A 19,260-nucleotide genomic window follows, 5' to 3' on the forward strand; every position below is an offset into this window, starting at 1 on the left:
CCCTCCCTGCCAGTTGTTAAGCCTCTCTTGTGTTCATTGGATTGGTAGGGCTCCCGCCGAGGGACAGTGGGGCCCCTGGGCTGGGCAGGAACACCTCTCCCCCCCAGCGAGCCCCCCTTGCAGAGGAGGGGCACGCTGCGGCAGGGGAGGAAGGCCGGCTTGGGGGGACCCCCGTCCCGACCTCATGAGGACCCAGGAGTCCCCTCTTCCCCCTGGCTTGGCTTCTGCCCTGGGGCGAGGTGGCATACCATGGAAAGAGGCCTGTGGAAATACAAACTTGACAACTCTTAGCGGTGGATCACTCGGCTTGTGCGTCGATGAAGAACTCAGCTAACTGCGAGAATTAATGTGAATTGCAGGACACACTGATCATCGACACTTCGAATGCACTTGCGGCCCTGGGTTCCTCCTGGGGCTACACCTGTCTGAGCGTCGCTTGATGATCAATCGTCCGCGCGGTGCATGTGGGGCCAGACATGCTCAGACATAAAGAAATTTATAGCAAAAATCTGTAATTCCACAGCCACTCTGTTGAATAATGCACAAATAATTCTACTTTAGCCAACCCCCCCCAAAAATCAGCCTAAAGATAGATAGATAGATAGATACTCAGATCTAGATTTGTCATTTAAATACACATCACTTCACCACTCGTACTGAACTCCAATATTAGGTCCAATCTTAAGGTGAGATCCAAAAAGTACCTGCATTGTTGACAATTGAGGCACTTAAAACTGAGGAGCCTGATCCTGAAGTAGAATTCAGAATCCTGTGCTAGACACCTATAGCCAGATTCTATTTCACCTACTGAGGCATCTAAGTAGACTTAGGTGCCCAACTGCTATTCTGTTCGGTGAATATCTATTAATGCATCTGCTTTTGTAACACACTGTCATCTTACCCTTAAGACTGAGATGCACAAAAGCAGCAAGGAGGAGGATCAACCCATCTTTCGTAATAACATTTTTTCATGCCCATTCAGAGTAAAACAGAATTGTGCTTAGGAACCTGAGTACACTTATTCATCTAACATAGAAGTGAGCAAAATGCAGCCTGGGGGCCAGATGCAGCCCTCCAGACCATTCTATCTGGCCTTCAGGCCCCCTAAAAAATTTAGAAAATGAATATTTATCTGCCTCTGACTGCCTGTCATGTGGCCTTTGATGGCTTGCCAACACTCAGTAAGCGGCCCTCCGCCTAAAATATTTGCCCACCCCTTATCTAACAGGTGGAATAGAATCTGGCCCCTAACTTCCCTGTATTGTTTATGGGCAAAATTAAACACTTTAGAAGAATACCTACAAAAAGGAATTCCCTGAGCCAAAGGCTATCCACAGATAACCAAGATGGAAATGTTGAGAGCAGTAGTGCACATCAAAATCTGTCATTCTTTAGGGCTTAAGTGATGATACACTATACTATAGCACCATAGAGAGGTATTCTCTTCCACTAAAAAAAATAGGTGTTCTTTTGCAGGACTTTACCTACCAAGCCAGTGAGTCCTAGGAATCCACAAAGAAAAGAAACCAAACCATTATGGGAATTGCTTCTTCATATTGCTGGCAAGCTCCCACCAGCAATTTGAAATTGGTTCTTTATATTGCTGTGGGTTATTCTTCAAAAGGGGAGAGAACATGGAGTGGGTGTTAGTAGTCTTCATCACAAAGGGTACAAAGATCAGAGTGGGTACAAATGTTGCCTGGAGCAGAAGGAATCATAAAATAGATAAACTTAATTTATGGTTGTTTTATTCTTTTACTCTTTGTTTGCAAAGGTGGTATAGGGGATGAAATCAGAGAAAGGAAAATGTTCACTCAGATATTCTGAAAGTTTATTCTGTCCTTGGTGTGCGTCTTATTTTGAAGTACCCCAAGGGGCCCTAAAGATGATATTCTAGAGGAATTAATCTTCTCTTATGCTTCCAAACTCAACCTTTTTTTCTCATTTTGCCATCTCTGATATTAAATGCAGTCTCTGAAATTAAAAATACATCAAGGCATAATCCTTCTAGTCATTGCCAAAACTGATGTCATGGCTCTTTCAGAAATATAAATGTGCACTTTTCATGCCACAGTATACTATGTTGTACTGCCTCCAACATCCTTTGTATGTTCAAAGAGAAATTTGAAAATATTGCTTCACCTTTTCTAAATTTATAACATATGATTTTCATCTAGATATTATAAGAATATCAGAGACTTCCAAGAGGCCAGCCTTGCCAAAAGATACTTCTCTTGCCTTTTCCCCCTAATATTGACACAGCTGTATTAATGAAGCTACTGGAATTGCTGAAGTTTTATGCTGGATATATGTTTTGTTTTTTCCAGTTCTTCCAGCCCATGCTAATTTAGATGCTGCTGAAGTGAATTTAGAAATGAATAATTAGTACAAGAGATGACCCCCTTTTTGGATGTGGGTGTGACATTTTTGTTTGCCTAATTTGCCTTTTTTTCTCTAATTGGCCTAAATATAACAGAACTAGTAAACACGGTAGCAAGGCAATTAGTGCCACTGGTACCAGTAGGGAGCTAAAATAGTTGTGTACTCTGGCTCTGATGCTGTTTTTCCTACTATGAAGTATAAAGAGAGATCCCTTGTTCTGAATGATTAAAGGCAAAAGTTGAGAATATTTTTATAATTACCATAAAATAAACAAGCACACTATTTTTAAAACTCAGACCCTAGCATGATAATAAATAACATACTTATCCTAAACTATATTTCACTTTTCACGCTATACTGGACTGACATCTAAACAAGTAATTTATTTGACATCCTCCAAAATAGACTCAGCAATACACTTAAAGTCCACTTTTTACACACAAAGAGCTTCTAGCTCAGATGAAGAGCTTTAAGAACTTACTGTACCAAACTAAAGCCAAAATAAACTATCCAGGTTAAGTGGCTACAGCTCAGATGGAGACATCAGTTTCTGGTAATGTTGTTTGGTTAGTTAGTTTGCTTCGGCTGGTGAGGTTTCAGTAAAAGAGCATTTATCTCTGGGATGAAGGAAAGGAAAAGCCATCAGGACTGCTACATCTTTGCCTAAAATAAAGACAGATGTGTCAACCACAGAATGAGTATGTTTTGTACTAATAGAGGAACATGTTGTTCTTTTAACTCTGTCCTCAGTGTTAATAGACTTCTATGTCACTCATTGTCAAGGGAAATGCCTATGATTTTAAAGAACATTGAACATACTTGTGCTGGCTCATCCACTCTCCGAGACCTTAAAAAAACTCAGTAAAACGAAATGTAACCTTGAAAGTAAAACACATTATAAGACAATGGTATTCTTTACTTTGTGATGATTTGTTTTGCCATGCTATTATTTTATAGATTTTGCCCATAAGGAAGATTTACTTTAGCATTTTAAAAGCTGACATTCTGTTTCCTTAGCAGCCCCTGGATGCCTTAGGATACACATGAGTATACAGCATCTTTCTACAAAGGGCCTTTTGTATTATGAGGAATCTAGGTAAGCATGAAAGAGTTTCTGCTTGCTTTAGAAAAAGAGGCAGGTCTGTAGCTCTGGAAGATGGAGAGCAACTATACATAAATCACAGAAATTACAAATGGAAAAGGCTGTTGGATTGTTCCCTCAAGTGTTTTACCAGTCTACTTTAAATTACTCAAGTGCTGGGGATCTCAGCACTATCTCTGGGAAAGCTGTTCCATAAACCTCAAGATTAGAGATTTTTTCCTGGTTATCCAACTTAATTTTTCCTTTGTGCAGTTTCATCATATTTCTGCAAATTGTAGCTCTTAGGCTACCCTTGAAAAAAGTCTTCTTTGTGGTTACAAGCATCAATTATTGGTAGATGTTAATATTCCAATATGTCATTTGGACAAGCATTACGGGTATCTATACACGTGCTCTGAGGTGGAGGGAGTGCTAGAGCGGCTCTGGGAGCCACTCTAATTAAAGTGCCCACAGAGTCACGTGTATTCAGCATCCTGTGCATCAAAATGGCAGGGGAACATTTTGAACTAAAGCTCATTCAATAAACTTTAGTTAAAGCACTCCTGCCACCATTTTGAAATGCAGGGATGCTGAATGCACGTGACTCAGTGGCTGCTGTAGCACATTAATTAGCACACTCCAGCAGACTCACATCAGACTCTAATCGAGTCTGCGCTGACCCATACTAATTAGGATGCATCAGAGCAGAGGTCTGTCACATGTATAGGTGCCCTAAAAGTTAAGACCCAGATCCACTAACCTACAACCTAGGCAGAAGTCTATGCAATAGGTATTTTCTTCCCAAGAACAGAGAAGGAATCCTTCCTTATTTGACTACAGAATGGTTAGAGGCCCTCATAGAGACTACATTACTTCAGATATTGTGAATGTTGATTATGGCTGTGTGTGAGGCTCCTGACAAAGGTTACATTTTTGAGGGGAACTAATTAGATAGGTTGGAGGTACCAGATGTAGGGAGCCATGTGGCTCCTCATGACTTTGCAAGTTGACAGCCTTGTCTCACATCTCTCAGGGCTGTGAACTTGGGTCTAATGCTGTTTTTCCTACTAGGAAGGAGTGTGAATAAGGAATTTGACACAACCTAGTTACAGGGACCCTGGGAACAGTGAGTTTTCCTGATCCTGGGGTTCCTGTTTACTGGGATCTTTTAAAATTGCATGTGCAGTTGAGCGGCATATAAAATGTTCTATCATGCACAATGGACTGTGTCCTGTGACTGGCTCCAGTAAGGTCCCAGGGCTGGGACTGACAATCAGCTGATTGTTGGTCCCAGCCCAAGCACCCCACGGACTCTTGACCTGGCTCCCAGGCAATTCTGGAGCTTGGACCAACAGATCACATTGGGTGGTGGGCATCCAATTTTCAACTTTCTGGTGTAGGGGGAGCCCAGAATCATGATCCCAGGCTCCCCTTGCCCTGACAAATAGTAATGGTGCTATTGGGATCTGATCCCTGACCACTATCACGTTCTACCAGGTATGTATGGCATAACAGGAGATGCAGTTGTTTGGATCAGGGATCAGATTCCATCATGCTACTAAATGCATGCATGTCAGTGGCCTATGGACCAATCACATACAGGCCCCCCTTGTGTTAGGTATTGTATATTGTCGCAGAGTACTCGGATGCCCTGTGCCTAAAAGCAGAAATGATTCAGGAGAAACCCCTAGTGGTGAGAAGGGGGAGTCTCAACTGCCAATCATCAGGGCAGCACAGGTGCTGGTTGCTAGGGCAATCAAGGAAACCAGCTGACAGGAAGGGGCAGGGCTTGACCCTTCTTAAACCACAGGCATGAGGTCAGGAGGGCAGTTTCCCTTGGCAGCCAAGGAGGGGGGAGCTTGGCCAGTGTGGGGAGAAAGGAGAAGATCGACTGCATGAGCATCCCTGGGTTGCTGCCATAAGTGGGAGTATTTTCCTGGTAGGGCTAGAAAGTTGTTTTTGACCAAACGGTTTAGTTTTATGTTATAGCCTAGGGGCTTTGTGTTTTTGCGTTTTCAGTTTTAAGCCGGAGGACCAGGTGAAGCTATTAGGGGTTGGAGGAGGCCTCATAGGAGCTCCACAGTAGTGTGGGGACCCTGGTGCCACAGAGGGTGCAGCATTGTGGGGGTGCATTGACCCCAGCCCCAGAGCAAGTGGGGGCAGTGAGGAGCCCTAGAGTGAGTGGGGGCAGTGAGGAGCCCCGGAGCAGGAGGGGGCAGTGAGGAGCTCTGAATCAAGAGGGGGCAGTGAGGAGCCCCAGAAGTAAAGGAGAGGGCCAAGGCATAGGGCAAACGATGACAAGTACCATCTGCAAGGCTTGGGCTGCGGTGTAGGGGAGGAAAAGGAGCCGCAGATAGTGCCCCCAGCACCGGGCGTATAAAGTGGGCAGCCTCCCACTAATTACATCACTCAATCAATTAAGATCAAGGCATGGCAGGCAAGTAAGCAGGCGGTTAGCCCAGGACAGAAGGGCGGAGCCAGCAACAGAAAGGCTCCAGAGGAGATACTCCTGTTACATATATATATACAGAAAATGGTAGATAGTCCATAATCAGAACACAATTTAATGGGCTTAAGGGGATACTGAAGCTATATTACTTCCCACTTCTTGTATTACCTCATCTTAACTCTTTGCTGAAGCACAAGTGAGAGTTATCAGGACTTGAGTATATAAAACCCTGATAAACAGTGTTAATAATTTCCAGTCAACTTTCAAAGAGTCATCAACATAGAGACGTTTATGTTTGTTTCTTTTTCTTAGTAGAATTAATATTCAATTCATGTAGAAAATATAGTAGATGGTATCTGTAATACTCTGAATAATTTTAAACAGTGGTTTTCCCCACACCATTCTCCTACATGGCAGAGGTTACATGCATTTAAATAGGATTCAATATAAAATATATATATATAATTTTAATGCATAGAGAAGGAGTTGTTAGACCCTGACTCCATGAGGTCATGCCTTTTATTCAGCTGCAAATCCAGGGCTCCCTGCTAATCCAAATTATCCCTAACAGGGGTTAGTGGGAAATCAGGCAGAACTAGCCTGATTAGTTGGAAATCTGGCAGAAGGAAGGGCGGAGTGGCACCTTGGAGACTAACTTCTTGAGAGGCATGAGTTTTTTGTAGGCTACAGCCTACTTCATCAGATGCTATGAATAGAGTTGTAGAATGCAGAAGTACTACATTGAAAAAAAATTAACACAGAATGGATTGTGTTGAGCATTGCCTCAGCATTACCTGCACTATCGTTTATGACCCCTATATCCCTCGTGGGATAAGTGCTTTGTTTATCCTTTTTTGTCTCTTCTACCTATCTTCACCTCTCTCAGCAGTGCCCCCTCTTTGCCTTCCCCCTTCTCTATCCTTTCATTTAAATGACTTTATTACTTTCTATTCAGTATCCTGGGTGTCTGCAAGTCCATTCAGAGAATCTGACAAAGGAGGCTGTAGCCTATGGAAGCTCATGACTCCTGAATTTAGTTTATAAGGTGCTAACCTACCCTGCCTTCTACTTATGAATATATACACCTTTGATCTTCTTTGAGAAATGGCTGCTTAACTTTCATAGCATGCCTATGAGATGCAGTTTATGTTACCTCGGAGATAAACTGCAATTGTTAGAGAACATCAGTGAGCGCTGCTGACAAAGGGCCTGATTTAATCAAAAGGAATATAAGAATATAGTGATGGATGGTGTCAAATAAGGAAAGAACACTGAAGCTTGTATTTTGAATTATGCAGCAGAGGGGGCACTATGCAGCAAAGAAGTATTGCGTAGCGAGTGAGTTGTTGAAATGATATTGGGTCATTCCTTTATATGCAAAGCCAAAATGGAGCAATGAAAAAAAGCAAGTTAAGCTGGTGGAGGAGGCGACGAGCAGGGCACCAGCCCCAGGTGTCAATGCAGAAGAGGCCCCAGAATGGCAGCCCTAAAGAGCCCATGACATGGTTGCCACCACAGCACTCCACATTTGGGAAGCTTATGTGAGGCAGTAGCAGCCTGCACTACCATAGAAGCCCTATAGAAGGAGGCAAGTGCTCACTTCCATCTACTCCCAGCACCTTCCAGGACACCTAACATATAAATTATGCCTCTACTAATGGATCACCAAGTTGCAAGTAAAAATAGGCAAAATAAGGATTGACCTTAACCTTTAGGAGTTCTGAAAACTGAATTCAAGTGAAACACTATGACACCATGAAGCTCTCAATTACCAGTTTGCTTATTTTCTGAAAACTTGTTTGCACCTTTCAACATCTCTCTGACCAACGTGTTTTGCACCAAAGCTAAATATGGGTAACCTAACAGAAAACTCGGTCATCTTTTCCTTTTTCCTGAATCTGTTTATTTAACAAGGAGAGAGGCGAAAGGGAGGATTTTGGTCAATAGCATCACTGAAGGATGAACTCTTATTTAAAAGGTCACTTAAAAAAGAGACCAGGCAACAACTCACATGCAAGAAGAAAGCAAGGAATTATACTACTGAACAGAGAAAGCTGAAGAATGCCTTGCATTTGAAAGCTTATCTAACTCTATCCCAACTAGGCAGTTGGTCCAATAAAAGCTATAACTTTAACAAATCCTTGTTTATGGCTCTGAAAACCACTGCCTGTGCCTGCCTGCTGTCTACTACCTCATCATGAGGAGAGAGCTTCTGCTTCTTGTTTTTACCATCTTGTCATAAAGGTTTAACTATAAATAGATACCAAAAAATGTAAGTAGTAGCTGAGGTGCATTCTGATTGCAAGCTATTGTGCTCTTTACCTTCACCCCACTGGTTCAAAAAAGCAATTATGAGTGCTTAAAAGCAAAATGCAACACTATTTACCTACTATTTACCTATCTTTCTTTAAAAAAAAATGTTAATAATTTTATTTTTGCCTTGTATCCAAACTTAGTGAATAATATGATTCACACCTCATACTATAATTCAAAATCACAGTATTGTTCCCCATATTTAGGAAGACCCTTGCCAGCAAAAAGATTGGAAAAGATATATTTTTATACATGAGGCCTAATTTTTAACCAGTAAAATATTCCAATAGTCATTCTGCCATAACAGAGTTATGCCAAGGTTCAATTTGTCCCAAGATACATAGATTTGTCTTTTACTGCTCTGGCTTTAATATGAAATTTAACATTTTAATATCAAAATTTCAAATCACTCTCCTCTTAACAAGTTTGCCACATGCTCTGCATTTCTCAGCCTTGCACAGAGACTGCTTAGTGGTATACCACTCAAAAATAGTTAGGCTTTTGATCATTACAATTTTTTTTTCTTACTCACTTTGCTTATTGCACTACATAATTGTAATAGGATTATCACCTGTAGATGATAACTAAGGTACCTCCTCAGTCTGGAAGTTAGAATGCACTTCCATTTCACATTAATTAAATTAACAGAATACTTTGAGGGTAGAAGAAAGAAGTATGATGCATGACTCCATACTTAAAATAAAAACAAAAGGCCAAATTATCCCCTCTGCTTGTACATAGCCAAACTTGGTGGAGGTTTTCAAGAAAACAGAGAAATGACTCCTATATGCTTCTCTGCAGGTAAAGAATGGAATGAGGGCCCTACAAATTGAAATGTGATGTGCTAAGTACTACAGTAATCCAGAAATATTATCTAGAGTATATATTGTAATGACTGTGGCTACAGAAATTCAAGGAGGTAGGGGGAGGTTAAGGTATGTTAAAACTAACCACTCAATCTCATTCAGTTTGCCCTAATATAGAACTTACACTTAAGATCCTTAGATCTAACTGAGAACTTAGGAACTTCAAGAAGTTTAGATTGATTTAAAAATGGCTGACCTGATCTAAGTTACACGTAGTGGTGAGGTAGTCTAACTTTGACAGGGTGGGGCAAGATCGATCTGTTTCCTACCTATATATATCCGTGTGCGTGTGCACACACAGACACACATTCACTCCTCTACCAAGGTAGACATGACTCACAAAGGCTACATATAGACATTTGAGAAAGTCGGGGGGCGGTAAAATAGAAAATAGAATTTCTGCATGGTTCCCAATACAACCCTGAGGCTGGAATAGCCCATTCACTGACCCCAGCCTTGAGCCTGCTTTTTTCCTACCCCCCTGGGGCCAGACTATATTTTGTCCCCTGGCCCCTCGTCCCACCCTCAGATGGAGTTCCCCCACCATGGACGAGCCAACCCTACCCACCCAAGCCCACCAAACACCCCATCCCACAACAAATCCCAGTGCCATTTTTACTGACATTCACTGGTGCTGAGAGCTCAGGAGGTAAGTCAGGGTGGGGGGAGGGGCAGGTAGGTTAGGGGATTTGGTTCACTATGTGGGGTTGTTCATGTGGACGTGAGGGAAGTCTATTCCCCCAATCTCACCCTTGGACCCCACTTGCCAGCCCAATCTCCCAAACCCTCACATGGACCCCATTTGCCCCACTAATCCCAACAAAACCTGCCTGCTACCCCAAGCTCCCCACTAGCTGCCACTCCTGATTTACCTTATATCAGATGGCCATTTTAACTTGATTTACCCCCCCCCCGACTTTCTCAAATGTCTATATGTAGCCTTTGTGAGTCATGTCTACCTTGGTAGAGGAGTGAATGTGTGTCTGTGTGTGCACACGCACACGGATATATATAGGTAGGAAACAGGTATTGTGGTTTCTGAAAGAATTATGCTGCCTCAAGACACAAGAGGCCAGAAAACCACAATGGAAGTGACCAGGCTCTTGTTCACAAAAAAAAAGCCAAAAATGGACTCGGCTTTCCCACTGAACTTTTTGTTCTCCATACCATATAGTTTGAGCTCCTGGGAGTTTGGAAATGCCCCTTTAGGAGATCATTTGGAGGAAGTAAGGTGGGCCCTGATCAAAAGTTTTAAAATTTCAAATCTTTGCTTCCCTCAGCCAAAGTAACTGACTCTGCTAATGAACAGTCTTCCTTCTTTTGAATAACCTCATTAGAGTTCATGTCTTTGTACTCAAATGCAGAAAAAATAATCTTGCATTACACATGCAGATGAACACACAGGCAAGATGAGAGTTGTGTGAATAATTGATTTTTCAGCCTGGCAGCCAAACTAGAAAATTTAAAAAGAAATGATTGACCAGACTGATATTTTTTCCTTACCAAAATGGAAACCCAAAACATTTTGTTTTCTCTTAAATGAAACAGAAGATCTAATTTTCAGCCACTTTTAAGAAAAGTAAAGAAAATGAATTGGTAGTTTCACAAAAAACAGAAAGAGGAGATGATATTATCACCTCCCTTTTATCCAAGACAAGCGATTAAGGGTTTCATCCAGGCTTTGTGATTCAAGTGCCAAAAGATGCCCTGTGGTGGGTTCACCACAATCATGATTGTTGGAGCTGTTCCACTATCTACAAAATACATACATATTTATTGAGCAAAAAGAACAAGGAAGAAAATTATTGTATATTCTGCTAGTTAGGATATTCTTTTTCTATGTTCTATGTGTGTGGAATATAAGAGAATGTGGTTCATATCTACTCACTGCCTAGTTCAGCTCCACGGCTTGAAACAAGATTGCCCAAATTTTAGGTTCATTTTAATGTCTAAGCAACAGTGTATACTAAAGTAAATCTCTCTCTTTTTGTCTCTATCCTTTCTCTTTCCGTCCCTCCTGTTGGGACTTGTTCCCTTTTCTCTGGATTTCTTAAATTTTCCACTATTCAGAAAATGCAACCCAATTTCACAGATAGCTTTGGGACAACTTAAACTGCATTTTTAAGTGAACTTACTATTTGTCATAAATGTTTTTACATCTTCACGTAGAATTAGCATAAAGTCATCCACCTTGTTAAAGTATGTGGCTAAATTTGTTCTACGTTGCAAGCAGTTTGACTGTTTTTCTCAATTTTGTCTTACCTAAAATGGAAGTTGTAAGGACTTCTAGGAAACATATACAGTGAGAGAGAGTAGTACAAATGGAAAAACTCACCAACAAATTTCAGTGAGCCAAGGGATGTCAACTTTCTGTTTGAAGAAGATTCTGACCTTAGGACTGTCTTTGAATTCTCTTTTCATTAGCTTTGGAGATACTGAGCATTAGGGCTGTAAGAAGCTTTCGTCCCTGATTCGATTCGATGGAGATTTGGCCCAATTCAGTGGCCGAATCTCTGAATCTGAATCTAATCAGAGAACCCTTTAATTTCTCTGAATTGAATCAGAACCCTCCAAATCAATTTGGAGAGATTTGGAAAGATTCAGTGATTTAGACATAGAGACAGCTTTAAATATTTTTTCTACATACCTCAAGGTACCAGGCAGCTCATGAGTGTTGTGATGCTAGGGTGGATGAAGTGTCACACAGGAACACAGAGGGCTCCCCAGCATGCTGGGCAGCACACCCAGAAGTGGACCAGAAGTACTTCCAGTCCACTTCCAGGTACACTGGGAAGTGCACAGCCCCGCCCCCATGTCCCCCCTGGCTCAGTGACTGCTGCCTTCTGGGTCTGGGGGAGGGCATGCAGGGTCCCCCTGCAGCCAATCTTTGAGCCAAACGGTGTGGGGGCCCCCCAACACACTTCCCGGCACTCCTGGAAGTGAAACAGAAGTACTTGCAGTCTACTTCTGGGTTCACCGCCAAGCATGTGGAGGGCTCCCCCCAAGACTCCTGTGGAACACTTCATGCTCCCCAGCATCACAGCAATCACTAGCTGTGCCTTCTACCTCAAAGCATGTAGAAAAAACTTTTAAAGTTATGTCTATGTCCGAATCACTGATTCTCTGAATCAGCATCGAATCTTTGGATTCAGCCAAATCAAATCAGGGACAGTGATCTGAATCAACAAATTGAATCACTGTCCCTAATTCAGGCCAGACCTGAATCTGAATCAAATGTGGCCTGCTTTGCACACCCCTACTGGGCATGTCTACATGAGACACTTACTGTGCATTAGCCTAATAACACTACACAGTAGTGTGTAACAGCAGAAACCATGCTAATAGCCTACTGCGCAGTATTATTAGGCTAATAAACAATAAATATCACTAAATTACAAGGCATTGGCACTGCTGTGCAGTGACTTTAGGTATTGCACATTTATTAAGGAAGTACTAAACTAAATGTGCAGCATCTAAAGCTCATTAATGAACATGTAAACATGCCCACATGCTTGTTGTGGTGTTGTTTTTAGAAAGAACTCTGTGCTATTAGTTGTTTTCAATAATGGTCTGAAATTGTGCAAATGCTAGTGGTGGTTTTTATTATCTTCTCCATTTCACTTCTTATGGGGGTTTTTCTCAATTTTCCCTGTAGCAGGCTTACAGGATGGAGAGAAATGTGTTTTTTTTCTTTCTTCTTGTGGCCATATATGATAAGAAGAAAATGAGTAACCAGAAGTAGAACTAGAATAGTTAAGAAAAAAGACTTATTATTACTTTTACAAATAATATCAGTAAGTTTTGGGTTGGGCCACTATTATTTGTGTTGTTATAATGTTTGTTGCTCTTGTTGTGGGCTCTTTGCAGAAATATTTTCAAATTTTGAGAAAGTTGAGGATTTCATTGGCTTGCTGAGGGATGTTTGGTGGGTTTATGTGCTTGGGTGTGTGCTGAGTACCTGAGTGGACTGATTGCTGATTTATTGCTTCCTGGGTGTGACAAAGGGTCCTAACAAAGGGGCACAGCCAGTCCAGGTCCACAAGAGGTATATAAGGAGACAGACCAAGTGACTAGGGGATAGGGGAGCAGCAAACAGGAAGAAGCAAACAGGACAGTTTGCAAGCAGTTCAAAGGTCAGGTTGCCACCCCTGTATTTGAAGGGGAACCTAAAAGTTAAGAGATATATATAAATAAAACTAGGACTGACTAACTTACACAGTTTTAATTTAGCAGCTAAAACTCAGCAGCTACACCAATATTTAAGCCCCATGTTTATTAGAGTCTACAGTGAGGTGAAGTTTGCTTGGGAACTCTCTCTTTACTATAAGTTTGCTGAGAGGAAAGAGAGGCTGCAGGGAAAAGGGACAGCAAAGAGGCCAGCTACAGAGGAGTTTCCTTGGGAAGCCCTGCTTGGAAAGAGAGGCAGGAAATGAGAGGCAGCAGATTAGAAAACCCAGAGACATGCCTGGAGAACACCACAATCCCAGAGTGACTGCCACTTCTAGCTCTTCCTCTGCTTCTACCTGTGAGGTCTCTGTCTAGGCAGAACCACACACCTTTGAGGCTTCCACCCAGGTCCTGGTTTGGTGCTCTGCAGAGTGCAGCTTGCAGATACCTTCCAGTGTCAGCCAGGTTGGAGAGTGCCTACAGTGTTAGTGGTGCCTTCTTGTGGTCTTTCTCAGGGAGAAGGCAAGAGAGCTACAGGAGGTGGTAGCAAGTCTCCAAAACATCCTCTGCCATGAGGACCTCATCTATTTCATGTGGGAGGAAACTTCTAGGACTGTGGAGGAAAGACTGCCACAGGTGTGCTAAAAGAGGAAGAGGTCACGAACTCCTAGGAAGGTGGAAGCTGGAAGCTTGTATCTTCTGGAAGCAAGAGGAAGTCATCATCCCCATGTGCAGTGGTTTTCTTGGAGAATAGATATGAAGCACTAGCAACAGAGAAGGAGGAACACATTCCATTGGTGGAAGAGGCCAGGCCAGGAATTCCCAAGGTGGGGAGGACTAAGACCACTGCCATGAAGAGGAAGAGATGGGTCATGGTGGCTGGAAACTCCCTTCTGTGGGGGATGGAGGGGTCCATCTCCCAGCCTGACTTATTAACCCAGGAGGTCTGCTGCTTACCTGGAGCCTGGATCCAAGATGTCATGGAAGGATTACCAAGACTCATCTGAACCTCTGACTACTCCATGCTGCTCATCCATGTGGGCATCCATGATACTGCCAGGGGTCACCCTGAGTAGATAAAGAGTGATTGCATGGCTCTGGATGCAAAAGTGAAGGGGACAGGGGCACAGACAGTGTTCTTCTTTATCTTTCTGGTCAAGGGGAAGGACCCTAGCAGAAGGGGGCACATCCTGCAGATCAATGCATGGCTGTGAAGGTGGTGTCACAAGCAGGGATTCAGCTTCTTTGACAATTGGATATTGTTCCAAGAAGAAGGATTGCTGGGAAGAGATGGGATTTACTGGAAGAGGAGAGGGAAGAGCATCTTTCCAGACAGGCTTGTTAACCTAGTGTGGAGGGTTTTAAACTAGGTTTGCAGGGGGATGGAAAGCAAAGCCCTAAGGTAAGTGGGGAAATAGGGGGTAATGGGGGACCTAAAGGATTCAGAAGTACAAGGGGACAACAGGGGAAGCCTCGTTTTTCCTGAGAAAGTAAGGCAATTAGCTAGCCACCTCACGTGTCTGTACACAAATGCACAGAGCCTGGGAAACAAGCAGGAAAAATTGGAAGTCCTTACACAGGCAAGGAACTTGAATAAGAGAGACTTGTTGAGATAACTTGTATGACTGGAGCACAAACAGAGAAGGATTAGTGGAAATTGTAGAAGTGGATGGTAACTTGGGCAGCAGCAACCATGAGATGATTGAGTTTAGTATCCTAATAAAAGGAAGGAAATAGAGCAGCAGAACATGGACCCTGAACTTCAGAAAAGCTTGTAGGAAGTGAAAACTTGGACATACAGTATGGGAGGAGTATAAGAATATTACTTGGGCATGCAGGGATAAAGTCAGGAAGGTCAAAGCACACTTCGACTTGCAGCTAGCAAGGGACATGAAGGGTAACAAGGTTTTCTACAAGTATGTTAGAAACAAGGGAAATATCAGGGAAAGTATGGGTCCCTTACTGAATGGAGGAGGCAACCTAGTGACAGATGATGAAAAAGGGCAGAAGTACTCAATCCCTTTTCTACCTAGGTCTTCACAGGCAAGGTCAGCTCCCAGACCACTGCACTGGGCAGCACAGTCTGGGGAGAAGGTAAGCAGCCCTCAGTGGTGAAAGAGCAGATTAGAAAAGCTGAACGTGTTCAAGTCCAGGTGCTAATGCATTGCAGAGCTTTTGGCCATTATCTTTGAAAACCCATGGTGATCAGAGGAGGTCCTGTGTGACTGGAAAAGGGCAAATATAATGCCTATCTTTAAGAACAGGAAGAAGGAGGATCCAGGGAACTACAGTCTAGTCAGCCTCACCTCAGTCCCCAGAAAAATCATGCAGCAGGTCCTCAGAGAAGTGGCGATATGTAGGGGGCATATGGGGCCAGGGCAAAGTAGGCCCATAGTTGAGCAGTCGCTCAGTCTCGTTTTGGTGAGGGTCATGGTAGAGGCCCAAAAGACTGCACGACAGCTGACCAAGGGGCGGAGAGAAAAGCCTAAGGATCTCTTTGAGTAGGGTAGAGTGAGTGTGGCCTGGATAGGCAGCATGCAAGAGACTGAGTTAGAGCTGGTGGAGTGCAAGCAGCCCGGATGAGAGGGGGGTGGTGTGAGTGGCCCCAAAAGGAGCAGTATGATATAGATATAACTGTGTGCCTAGCTTAGCCCAGCCTTGAGCTGGAGTATCGTCACACAGTATGACATCTGGAAAGCATGGGACATGTGTAAGGGAAGGTTGGAGGGTGTAAGCACTACCTTGTTACAGCTAGGTACTTGAAGGGCAGCCTCCTGCATATTTAACATCCCAATCATTTACCAATGAAGCATGGCAGAAGAACTTGGCAGGCAGTTTGTCTAGAGACAGGGGCGGGCCCATACTAGTACAGGTCCTGGAAGTTGCCCTTTGTCACAGTAGTAATCAATGGTTGAGTGTCTAGTTGGCAGCTGGTATCAAGTGGAGTGCCCCAGGGATCAATCCTGGGGCTGATTTTGTTCAATATCTCCATTAACAATCTGGTAGATGGGATGGATTGGTGTCATCCACAAACATACTGAAAGTGCAATCTGGGAGGTGTAGTAGATATTCTGGAGAGTAGGACTAGGATTCAGAGTGACTTAGACAAACTGGAGGACTGGGCCAAAAGAAATCTCATGAGGCTCAATAAGGATCCCCTATAGCCTAGAGACTGACTAGATAAGCAGTAGCTCTGCAGAAAAGCACCTGGGGTTATAGATGATAATAAGCTGGATACGAGTCAGCAGTGAGCCTTTGTTGCCAAGAAGGCCAACAGCATACTGGGCTGCATAAGTACAAGCTTTGACAGCAGGTTGAGGGAAGTAACTATTCCCCTGTATTCTGCACTGGTGAGGCCCCATCTGGAGTGCTTTGGCCCTTCCACTATAGAAAGGATGTGGAGAAGTTGGGGGGAGTCTAGCAGAGAGAAACAAAAATCATTTGGGGGTTCGAGCACAAGATGTATGAGGAGAGGCTGAGGGAACGGTGTTTATTGAGAATGCAGAAGACAAGACCGAGAGGGGATTTGGTAGCAGCCTTTAACTCCCTGAAGGGGGTTCCAAAGAGGATGAAGCTGGACTGTTCTCAGTGGTAACAGATGATGAAACAAGGAGAAGTGGTCTCAAGCTGCACCAAGGGAGGTTTAGGTTGGATATTAGGAAAAACTTTCTTACTAGAAGGGTAGTGAAGCACTGGAACAGGCTACCTAGAGAGGTGGTGGAATTTCCATCCCTGGAGGTTTTTAAGGCCTGAATTGACAAGGCTTGGCTGGGATGATCTAGTTGGAGTTGGTCTTGCTTTGAGCAGGGGGTTGGACTAGATGACCTCCTGCGGTCCCTTCCAACCCTTATTTTCAATGATTCTACAATTTGGGCAGGATTATTATTCAGTCAAAAAATGTACCAGCAATGTGGGTTTTTTTCTTGTTATGGTTGTTCAGTACAGACAGCACTGTAACTAGGAAAACAAACCTTATTGAAAACAAATGGAGCTTATGCTCCTAAGTCATTGGGTTGCTTTTGAAAATATCTCCCATAGGGCTAATCCAAACTCGTTAAAGTCTATGGGAAATTGTCGTTTTCTTGCTGTGAGCTTTAGGGCAAGCTCCTGAATCCTGGGTTGCTTGGTAAAATGTTCTCTGTAGGAGTTAAATGTAGTCCTTGTTGAAGCCCTGGCAAGACTGATGTTAGTAGATACAGAATTTCAATCTCAGTATGTAAAGCTCTCAATGTGAAGGTCAACGTAATTTCAGGAAACACCTCATTCTTTGTGATCATTACCCATCATTATGGCGATCACCTAATAAAAAGCACTCGGCAACTAGGGCAAGTCAGTGGTAGCTGCGCTGCCACCATAGACTCACTTTGATGTAAATTGCAGGTAAAAACAAGTGAAAACAAAGTAACCTGAAAAGAATTGTAACTGGAAAGTTTTGTGAGAGTGTGTTGATTTTGATGACATTTTTACCTGAGAAATACTTAAATGAATTATTTCAGCTTTCTCTTTAATTTTGACAAGGTCAGAATTTTTCATTTTGATAAGGTAAAAAACTGTTTCATTTTGATTTAGTTACCGAATTTTATGACATCTAGGCTAATTTTAATATTGTGCAATGGATATACTTTATATGGTATTAAAATGTGTTGTTACCATAACCAGTTAGGACATTTCCATCCCTCCCCAAAAATGGATATTTCAGCCCAAATTTGAAACTTTTCAGTTGGAACTTCCTTTTTTTTTTACCAGCTGTAGGGGTAAGTATATCTAATGCAAGTAAAATTAGAATCAGGCTCTGGATCTACTCGGTTGCCCTGTCTATGGTGAAGGTGAGAAGCTGAGAAGGAAAGAGAAATCAACTTATAGAAATAAGGCACTATGTGATGGGCATGGCATAAATTGCCTGAAGAGGTAGGAAGTGAGAAAAGTAAGGGATGAGCAGGAGAGAATTGGAGTACTGTAAAAGCTGTATTAAGAACTGGATAAATTCTTGAAAGAGGGTAATTAAGCCCCTAAAAACTGCTGAACTCCTAGTCTACTTATGTGAGGCTGATAAGTATTCTGACTTCGGTAAACAACTAATCAATAACATGTTGTAGATACTCGGCCAAAATCCTCCAGAGATTTGAAACTGCCCATCCTCATTGCCAACAATATATGCCTCATAAACACTCCCTTAAAACATTAAATTGTCAACAATTTTAACAAGAAATATTAACTTTAATGTGTTCAGAGGACTCCAATAGTTCAGCCTAATCATAATGACTCTAGCACATTTTATTTTAAAGTGATTCCTAAATCATACATTTTGCCCATGGGTTTTGAATTCAATTTATGGTACAATTTGTCATCTGAAACATGGAGGGAATAATTGCCTTAAGAGAAAAACATGTTTTTCTGTAAAAGTTGCCACACGCTGATTGGAACCTTAATAACTAATGTGGAAGAAACAGGATGAATTAGAAGCAGACCTCTTACTCACTGTTGTGGGAACATACAGATTTGGAGCTACAAGACAATCCAGGCAGCAATGTCTGAGAGGGATAAGAAATTCTGTTTGATTTAGGATGTTCAGTTTCTCCAGCAGCATGACCACAAGGCTCAGTGATACAGTGAATATGCCAGGCTGGAATAAAAAATGTGGTACAATGGAAAACTATGCCTCTAAATTCCTGATAGAAGCAAGTACAGTGAGCTTTACAGGGAAACTGAGGTTTCTTTGTGGAAATTGATGCATATTGGCAAAAAGCAGTCAGATGAACAACATTCTATCATTATATCAAGCTCCACCTTACTGAAAAAAAAGCTTGAAACATTTCTGTGAAGTCTATGTAAAACTTATACTGCCTGCTACTGAATTAAAGTAACACCTAGGTACTTTGAATACATAGTATATGTAAGCAAGCAAGGAAGAAAAAGCTATTTGAAATAGAGACAGCCATAGATCAAATTGTTTATAGGTTTGCATTCTAAAAGCCTTTTCCCTCCCGTTTAACTCTGAAACT

The 19,260-nt window shown here is 42.4% G+C and overlaps 1 non-coding gene across 1 annotated transcript; it reads left to right on the forward strand.

The window, feature by feature from the left end:
• Positions 1-282: 282 nt before the first annotated feature.
• Positions 283-435, forward strand: LOC149873463 (5.8S ribosomal RNA). The gene has a single exon (XR_016440077.1). It is a non-coding gene; the product is annotated as a 5.8S ribosomal RNA (ribosomal RNA).
• The last annotated feature ends 18,825 nt before the right edge of the window (positions 436-19,260 follow it).

This window comes from Crocodylus siamensis, chromosome 1, assembly GCF_052110815.1.
Source record: "Crocodylus siamensis isolate JL-2025a chromosome 1, ASM5211081v1, whole genome shotgun sequence".
NCBI classification, from domain to species: Eukaryota; Metazoa; Chordata; order Crocodylia; family Crocodylidae; genus Crocodylus; species Crocodylus siamensis.